The sequence below is a fragment of the Salvelinus namaycush genome, chromosome 1 (genome assembly GCF_016432855.1).
Source record: "Salvelinus namaycush isolate Seneca chromosome 1, SaNama_1.0, whole genome shotgun sequence".
NCBI classification, from domain to species: domain Eukaryota; kingdom Metazoa; phylum Chordata; class Actinopteri; order Salmoniformes; family Salmonidae; genus Salvelinus; species Salvelinus namaycush.
The window spans coordinates 72146901-72156813 of record NC_052307.1 but is presented as its reverse complement, the minus strand read 5'-3'; positions in this window follow the sequence as shown (position 1 = coordinate 72156813).

Here is a 9913-nt window from a genome sequence, read left to right as displayed (position 1 = left end):
TCTTCTGAATCATAATTAAGCTTAATTGTCAGCAAATCAATCAATCATCATCAAGCAGCAATGGCTACTGAAGCGTGGACCAAAAATAAAACAATGTGATTACAAACAAGAGGCTTGGATGTGTCAACCTCTCTGGACCAAGTCTGTGCATCACACCTCGACAAAATACTTTCTCCTATGGACTTTTATTTCATTTTTTGTTTCATTTTTGGAAGCATGAATTTGTCCGTGTCCGACTCCACACTCAATGTTAGTTGTCAATCACTGTGACTTCATTAAAAGGATTTAACAGGATAAGAAGTCACATACTGAATACCGGATAGGTGCAGTGAAATGTGCTCCAAATGTGAAATATGAAATTAAATTAAGTGAAATGTGGGCAGCAGAGCGTTGGGCCAGTAACAGAAAGGTATCTGGTTCGATTACCTGAGCCGACACGGTGAAACATCTTTCGATGGGCACTTGAGCAAGGCACTAATTTGCTCCAGGGGTCCCGTACTACTATGGCTGACCTGTAAAACAACACATTAAATTATCCTGTAGTCCATCAAAAGGTCAATGATACAGAAAGATCCATTATGGGGGGCAATGGACTGTTGGAGTCATGTAGGCAAAGATAGTAGGACTACAGTCTAGGTTCATCATCACAGGAGACTTGGCCTTATGGACATAAACCAGCTAGCTAGCTAAACAACAATGTCTGCTCCTCTACTTTGCCAAACAAATCAAAATGCAAAATTAGCTATTCTCGTGTTATCTGTGCAGAGTACTCTCACTTATCAACAGATTAATTTGAGATTTTGTACACTAGCCACATTTATATATTTTGCATTACATTGTTTATAATTTAGCTAGCTATGCCCTGCCACAACGTTTGCTAACTAACATTAGGTTAGCTAGTTTGCTAGCTTCTAACATTCAGGTAAACCAAATATTAGCTATATTCTCTGGCTAAACAAACTGGTTGACATCAATACATGTTCAATTCCTTTGTTGTTTCTAAATATCTGTTTTTTATTGAGCTAGTGAAGTAGTACAATAATACTTTGGTTGGTTACTACTTGCCTAACTGCCTAACTGCTACACTGCCTAACTGCTGCCACACTGTTGTCCACCATTATTTTAGAAAGTTGGATCACGTGATCCTCAGGGCCCAGTTTTTCAAAAGATATCTGATCAGATTTTGTCAATCGGATAGAATAATGAGAGGATAGGGATTCGGATCTGGTACTCCAATCTGACCTTTAAATCAGGATCAAATGTTCTGTATGCATTTTTCAAAGTTGAATAAGGATGGTTTTGATCGCACTGGAAGGGTGCATTCAGGATGGATTTTAGAAAGGTGAAAGGCTCTACAACCAAGACATTTCTATCACACCCTGATCTGTTTCACCTGTCTTTGTGATTGTCTCCACCCCCCTCCAGGAGTCGCCCAATTTCCCCATTATCCCCTGCCCGCCGTCCGGTCCCGTTGCCCCACCTCTGGTTTACTGACCCCTGCCTGCCTTGACCTGTCTATCGCCTGCCCCTGTTGAAATATTAAACTATTGTTTATTCGACGTGGTCTGCATCTGGGTCTTCCCTTCATACCTGATTGTACGAACTGTACTCGCTGTCGGGACCTGAAACCAAGGCTACGGAGGACTACATTGGGGACTCCCTAGCTACTGGATTTATCTGTCCCTCTTCATCTCCCGCTGGCGCAGGGTTCTTCTTCGTGGAGAAGAAGGACAAGACCCTGCGCCTGTGCATTGACTACCGGGGACTCAATGACATCACTGTAAAGAACCGGTATCCGCTACCACTCATTTCCTCTGCCAATGAGCCGCTCCAGTGGACCACTGTGTTCTCCAAGCTGGATCTATGAAACGCCTACCACTTGATGCGGATACGAGAGGGGGATGAGTGGAAGACTGCCTTCAACACGGCCAGAGGCCACTACAAATATATGGACTTGAGGACTTGAGGCGTCTGTTTCTCAAACTACACTCTAATGTACTTGTCCTCTTGCTCAGTTGTGCACCGGGGCCTCCCACTCCTCTTTCTATTCTGGTTAGAGCCAGTTTGCGCTGTTCTGTGAAGGGAGTTGTACACAGCTTTGTACGAGATCTTCAGTTTCTTGGCAATTTCTCGCATGGAATGGCCTTCATTTCTCAGAATAAGAATAGACTGACGAGTTTCAGAAGAAAGGTCTTTGTTTCTGGCCATTTTGAAACTCACAAATGCTGATGCTCCAGATACTCGACTAGTCTAAAGAAGAACAGTTTTATTGCTTCTTTAATCAGCATAACAGTTTTCAGCTGTGCTAACATAATTGCAAAAGGGTTTTCTAATGAACAATTAGCTTTTTAAAATGGTCAACTTGGATTAGCTAACACAACGTGCCATTGGAACACAGGAGTGATGGTTGCTGATAATGGGCCTCTGTACGCCTATGTAGATATTCCATAACAAATCAGCTGTTTCCAGCTACAATAGTCATTTACAACATTAACAATGTCTACACTGTATTTCTGATCATTCTGATGTGATTTTAATGTACACAAAATGTGCTTTTCTTTCAAAAACAAGGACATTTCTAAGTGACCCCAAACTTTTGAACGATAGTGTATATGGAATACATATTGCTCTATAAGTCAATATGTATTCCGTATAAAGTTATTCTCATTGTGGCCAATTGAATGGGTGGAATAAAAGGCAAGCAACACTCCATACTTTTCAGTGCCCCATGAAAAGACATCATATACAGCATACATTCTACAGACCCTACTGAGTATTCCATACAATACTTTTACTGCGGCACCGAGAATAGTTTTTGCTCTATAAGCCAATGTGTAATCCATATATAGTGATTTGCATTGTGGCCAATGGAATGGGTGGAGTAAAAGGCCAGCAACACTCAGTATTATTCAGTTCCCCATGAAATGACACCATATACAGTGCCTTCGGAAGTATTCAGACTCCTTGACTTTTTCCACATTTTGTTATGTTACAGCATATTCTAAAATGGATTAAATACATAAACAATCCTCAGCAATCTACACACAATACCCCATAAGGACAAAGTAAAAACAGGTTTTAGACATTTTTGCAAATGTATTAAAAATAAAAAACAGAAATAGATTATTTACATAAGTATTCAGCCCCTTTGCTATGAGACTCAAAATTGAGCTCAGGTGCATCCTGTTTCCATTGATTGTCCTTGAAATGTTTCTACAACTTTATTGGAGGCCACCTGTGGTAAATGTAATTGATTGGACATGATTTGGAAAGGCACACACATGTCTATATAAGGCCCCACAGTTGACAGTGCATGTCAGAGCAAAAACCAAACCGTGAGGTCAAAGGAATTGTGTCGAGGCACAGATCTTGGGAAAGGTACCAAAAAAATGCTGCATCATTGAAGGTCCCCAAGAACACAGTGGCCTCCATAATTCTTAAATGGACGAAGTTTGGAACCACGAAGACTCTTCCAAGAGCTGGCCGCCCGGCCAAACTGAACAATCGTGGGAGAAGGGCCTTGGTCAGGGAGGTGACCAAGAACCCGATGGTCACTCTAACAGAGCTATAGAGTTCCTCTGTGGAGATGGGAGAACCTTCCAGAAGGACAACCATCTCTGCAGCACTCCACCAATTAGGCCTTTACGGTAGTGGCCAGACAGAAGCCACTCCTTGGTAAAAGGCACATGACAGCCCGCTTGGAGTTTTCCAAAAGGTATCTAAAGACTCTCAGACCATAAGAAACAAGATTATCTGGTCTAATGAAACCAAGATTGAACTCTTTGGCCTGAAAGCCAAGCGTCAAGTTTAGAGGAAACCTGGCACCACAACCCTACGATGAAGCATGGTGGTGGCAGCATCATGCTGTGGGATGTTTTTCAGCGGCAGGGACTGGGAGACTAGTCAGGATCGAGGCAAAGATGAACAGAGCAAAGTACAGAGAGATCCTGAATGAAAACCTGCTCCAGAGTGTTCAGGACCTCAGACTGGTGCGAAGGTTCACCTTCCAACAGGACAACGACCCTGAGCACAAAGCCAAGACAACACAGGAGTGGATTCGGGACAAGTCTCTGAATGTCCTTGAGTGGCCCAGCCAGAGCCCGGACTTTAACTCGATCGAACATCTCTGGAGAGACCTGAAAATAGCTGTGCAGAAACACTCCCCATCCAACCTGATAGAACTTAAGAGGATCTGCAGAGAAGAAAGGGAGAAACTCCCCAAAATACAGGTGTGCCAAGCTTGTAGCGTCATACCCAAGAAGACACGAGGCTGTAATAGCTGCCAAGGTGCTTGAACAAATGACTGAGTAAGTGGTCTGAATACTTATGTAAATGTGATATTTCCAACAACAAAAAAATAAAAAATTTGCAAAAATGTCTAAAAATATTTTTGCTTTGTCATTATGGGGTATTGTGTGTAGATTGATGGGAATAAAACGATTTAATCAATTTTAGAATAAGGCTGTAACCTAACAAAATACTTTCCGAAGGCACTGAATATATTCTACAAAACCTACTGAGTATTCCCTACAATAATTTTACTGCTGCACCTAAAATAGTTTTTGCTCTATAAACCCAGCCTGGTCTCATAGACTAAAAGTAACATAGTAGATGTAAATCGGGTACAGTCAAATTCGTATGATATGTGAAGTTTGTATGGTTACATAAAACAAGTAATTACTTAAGGCAAAAACTAAAGAAGGTTGGTTAAACGTAACATATTATACTAAATGTAGTTTCTCTGAATTACGTACATAATAATACGAAATGCTCTAAGACCAGTTTGGGCTACTGCATAGCAACCAATGGTTTATATATACACTAGATAACAGACAGAGGGTGCTGTTTGGAAGCTAACGCCTCCATCTTGGCACTCCCCCACCATTGTAAAACATATTTTGGAAGCTATAGAAATGCATGTACTAATGCCTTCATTTGTTTTAGCCTTAATGCATACTTTTAAATGATATTGTGAGCTAAACATAAAAATATAATATATATATTTTTAAATCCTTACAGTATCATTTTTAGAAAGTACTAATGCTACTGTCCCCACCACTGTTGTGACTACAACACAAAAAATACTTAATATTTTGTCCTTGAAACATTTAAAGGAAATACTGAAAATTCCATTCATTCCTATGGAAGACTGCTTTTCTGATGATTGCCAACATGGTCCACCGGTGGCTTCAAAACCTCTATATGGCCAAAATATAGCATCTGCAATCCAGGGTCTATTACGTCATTGGTAGCGACCTAGCAGCGCAAAAAAACAGGTCTGCTTGTATGTATACTGGTTTTTCTGCAATAAAAAATAAAACGTGAATGATCTTACCATGAATGCCTTAAAAAAAACAACAGGTCTGTCCTACGTAAATTAAGATCGCCTGAAAGGTCCCAATTTTTTTTTTTACGGATGTTTGGGCGCTAAAATTTGATCCCAAATGTTAATTATTTTAAAGTTCACTACAAATCTAAATATTTAAATAAATTGTCATCCATTCTGACTACTGCATTTGTCGTCACACAGCACCACGTGCTGACACCAGCCGGCAGGCTATGACGAGACTCCCGATTGACTCTTTTACTCAGTTATAAGGAATTCTTATCACTTTACAAGGTCCCTGTAACACCTAAAGATTTTGCAATTGTTTTAGACGCCATTCCCTCAGGTGTTGCTCTGTTATTCAGGAACGTGTTAAGACCTGACCCTCAGAGCCTGTTGACTCATCAGTAGGATATATTTGTTTTTCTTTTGGTCCATTCAACAACAGAGGGATACGAACCTTGTTTCAGCAGGATGTTGTATCTATACCTTATGTCATGCCTTATTGGAATGGATTTATTGATAATATCTGTTGGAAAAAAGTTTGGATGTTGCCACACACATACCTACTTGTTAACAAAATTAAGGAAGTTTCCTTTAAAATTATTCATAAATATTATCCTGCCAACCACTATATGAAAAAGTTTAAGGAAAACATCAACTCAAATTGTGCTTTTGTAATGACCACCCAGAAACAGTGTTGCATCTTTTTTGGCATTATATTCATGTAAGAAAACTGTGGCAAGACATCAGTAGATTTATAATTGAACACATTTATGAAGATTTTACACTATTGTGGAGAGATGTACTGCTTGGATTTTTTTACATACGATAGAAATAAGCGGAAACATTTTTATGTAAATAATTTCATTATTCTTTTGGCCAAATTTCATATACACAAATGTAAATTTACTAACAAAAAAACACATTTTCTTACTCTACAAAAATAAATTGAACTGTATTTTAAGACAGTTAAATACTCTACTAACAAAAAAGCTGTTAGAATTGTAAGTGTATGTATGTCCCTTAAGGTCCTTGTGTAATTGTAATGTGATATTGTACCCCCTAGCTCGAATGTCCATTATATATAATCTATATATACTCGTGTTCCTTATGTACTTTCTGTATTGATTTGTTGTTAATAAAATAAAAAACAAAAAAATAAAAAAGGATGAAAACGACTACATTGACCATGAACCTTTGCAAGTTACGGCCACTTTCACCATGATCCATAGCGTTGTTTTGATGCCATCGTAGAGGAGGTTCGGCGGAAAATCTGTCTCTCTGTAGTAGGTGTTTTTTTAGGGGGGGATTCCTTCGCCCCCCAAGCAAGGAGTTTTTGTTTGGAGGTCAATGAGTGTCTAATTTGGTCAACTTAAAAAGGAATTGCTTATTTGCGACGTGACGTTTATTTGATCGAATAGAAGTTTCATAATGCTTAAATTGTTACGAGTGTACTCGTGTACTAGGACACGTGACATCCAGGCTACTTTGGCTATGCATATTCAGGATTCCCGAGTGGCGCAGCGGTCTAGCACTGCATCTCAGTGCTAGAGGCATCACTACAGACCCTGGATCGATTCCAGGCTGTATCAAAACCGTCCATGATTGGGAGTGCCGTAGGGTGGCACACAATTGGCCCAGCGTCGTCCGGGTTAGGGTTTGGCTGGGTTAGACCGTCATTGTAAATAAGAATTTGTTCTTAATGACTTGCCTAGTTAAATAAAAATAATTAAATGACTTGAGACTAGTAGCATATCATCTCTTGCCATTGAATACAGGCGGGTGGTGTCAACAACCCTCATCGAATATTCAAAATACATTCAACAATCTGATGTATCCACCAATCCAAAGAAAGGATAGGTGGGCGTGAGACAGCCCGCCCAGCCCGCCGTGCCACTTTGTGGTCAACGACTTCCAATGTCAGTATATCCATAGTCTTTGGTGCCACTCAGCAATATCGCGCAATCGGGAATTTTACGTAGGAATTGTGGATGACGTCATTATCACGATATACTGTTTTTAATGTCTATGGTCATACCTCAGAAATAAATAATTGTTGGATACCTTTACCTTTGCTTTTCTTTGTGATGATAGCCAAATGATTTCACTGGGTTGATATCTCTGGTCTGTTACTAGTGCCGTTTCAACTAGTTTTATCTTGTTCTTGATACCATGTCTTGTTTTGAGGTGTTTTGACTGATGTGTCACTTCTATGCTAATATGGCAAAAATACACTAGCTAACCAACAATTGTACAACGTATTTAACCATTGTTACCCTCGCAAGGCTTCCGGCCCAGACGGCATCCCTAGTCACCCCTAGTCACGTCCTCAGAGTCTGCGCAGACCAGCTGGCTGGAGTGTTTATGGACATATTCAATCTCTCCCTATTCCAGTCTGCTGTCCCCACATGCTTCAAAATGTCCACCATTGTTCCTGTACCCAAGAAAGCAAAGGTAACTGAACTACATGACTATTGCCCAGTAGCACTCACTTCGGTCATCATTAAGTGCTTTGAGAAACTAGTCAAGGATCATATCACATATACCTTACCTGACACCCTAGACCTACTTCAATTTGCTGACTGCCCCAATAGATCCACAGACGATACAATCCCTATCGCACTGCACACTGCCCTATCCCATCTGGACAAGAGGAATACCTATGTAAGAATGCTGTTCATTGACTATAGCTCAGCATTCAACACCATTGTACATTCCAAGCTCATGATTAAGATTGGGGCCCAGGGTCCCATACTGTGCAACTGGTTCCTGGACTTCCTGATGGGCCGCCCACAGGTGGTGAAGGTAGGAAACAACACCTCCACTTTGCTGATCCTCAACACAGGGGCCCCACAAGTGTGTGTGCTCAGCCCCCTCCTGTACTCTCTGTTCACCCATGATTGCATGGCAATGCACGCCTCCAACTCAATCATCAAGTTTGCAGATGACACAAAAGTAGTAGGCCTGATTACCAACAATGACGAGACAGTCTACAGGGAGGAGGTGAGGGAAAATAACCTCTCACTCAACATCAACAAAATAAAGGAGCTGATCATGGACTTCAGGAAACAGCAGAGGGAGCATGCCCCCATCCACATCGACGGGACCGCAGTGGAGAAGATGGAAAGCTTCAAGTTCCTCGGCGTACACCTCACACAGACCGGGTGGTGAAGAAGGCGCAACAGCGTCTCTTCAACCTCAGGAGGCTGAAGAAATTTGTATTGGCACCTAAAACCCTCACAAACTTTGACAGATGCACAATTGAGAGAATCCTGTCGGGCTGTATCACCGCGTGGTATGGCAACTGCACCGCCCGCAACCACAGTGCTCTCCAGAGGGTGGTGCGGTCTGACCAACACATCACTGGGGGCAAACTACCTGCCATCCAGGACATCTACAGCACCCGATGTCACAGGAAGGCCAAAAAGATCATCAAGGACAACACCCACCCGAGCCACTGCCTGTTCACCTCGCTATAATCCAGAAGGTAAGGTCAGTACAGGTGCATCAAAGCTGGGACCGAGAGACTGAGAAACTGCTTCTACCTCAAGGCCATCAGACTGTTAAATAGCCATCACTAGCACCTTAGAGGCTGTTGCCCTATATACATAGACTTGAAATCACTGGCTACTTTAATAATTGGAACACAAGTCACTTTGATGTTTACATATTTTGTGCTAATCATCTCATATATATATATATATATATATATACACTGCTCTAGGTACCGAGATGAGATCCTCAGACCCCTTGTGAGACCATATGCTGACACATGCACATTTGTGGCCTGCTGGAGGTAATTTTGCAGGGCTCTGGCAGCGCACCTCCTTGCACTAAGGCGGAGGTAGCGGTCCTGCTGCTGGGTTGTTGCCCTCCTACGGCCTCCTCCACGTCTCCTGATGTACTGGCCTGTCTCCTGGTAGCGCCTCCATGCTCTGGACACTACGCTGACAGACACAGCAAACCTTTTTGCCACAGCTCGCATTGATGTGCCATCTTGGATGAACTGCACTACCTGAGCCACTTGTGTGGGTTGTAGACTCCGTCTCATGCTACCACTAGAGTGAAAGCACTGCCAGCATTCAAAAGTGACCAAAACATCAGCCAGGAAGCATAGGAACTGAGAAGTGGTCTGTGGTCACCACCTGCAGAACCATTCCGTTTTTGGGGGTGTCTTGCTAATTGCCTATAATTTCCACCTTTTGTCTATTCCATTTGCACAACAGCATGTGAAATTTATTGTCAATCAGTGTTGCTTCCTAAGTGGACAGTTTGATTTCACAGAAGTGTGATTGACTTGGAGTTACATTGTGTTGTTTAAGTGTTCCCTTTATTTTTTTGAGCAGTGTATATATATATATATATATATATATATATATATATATATATATATATACTGTATTCTATTATATTCTACTGTATTTTAGTCTATGCCGTGCCGACATTGCTCATCTTAATATTTATATAATCCATTCCTTTTCTTTAAATTTGTGTGTATTGTTAAATTGTTAGACATTACTTTTTAGATATTACTGCACTGTTGGAGCTAGAAACACAATAATTTCGCTACACCAGCAATAACAT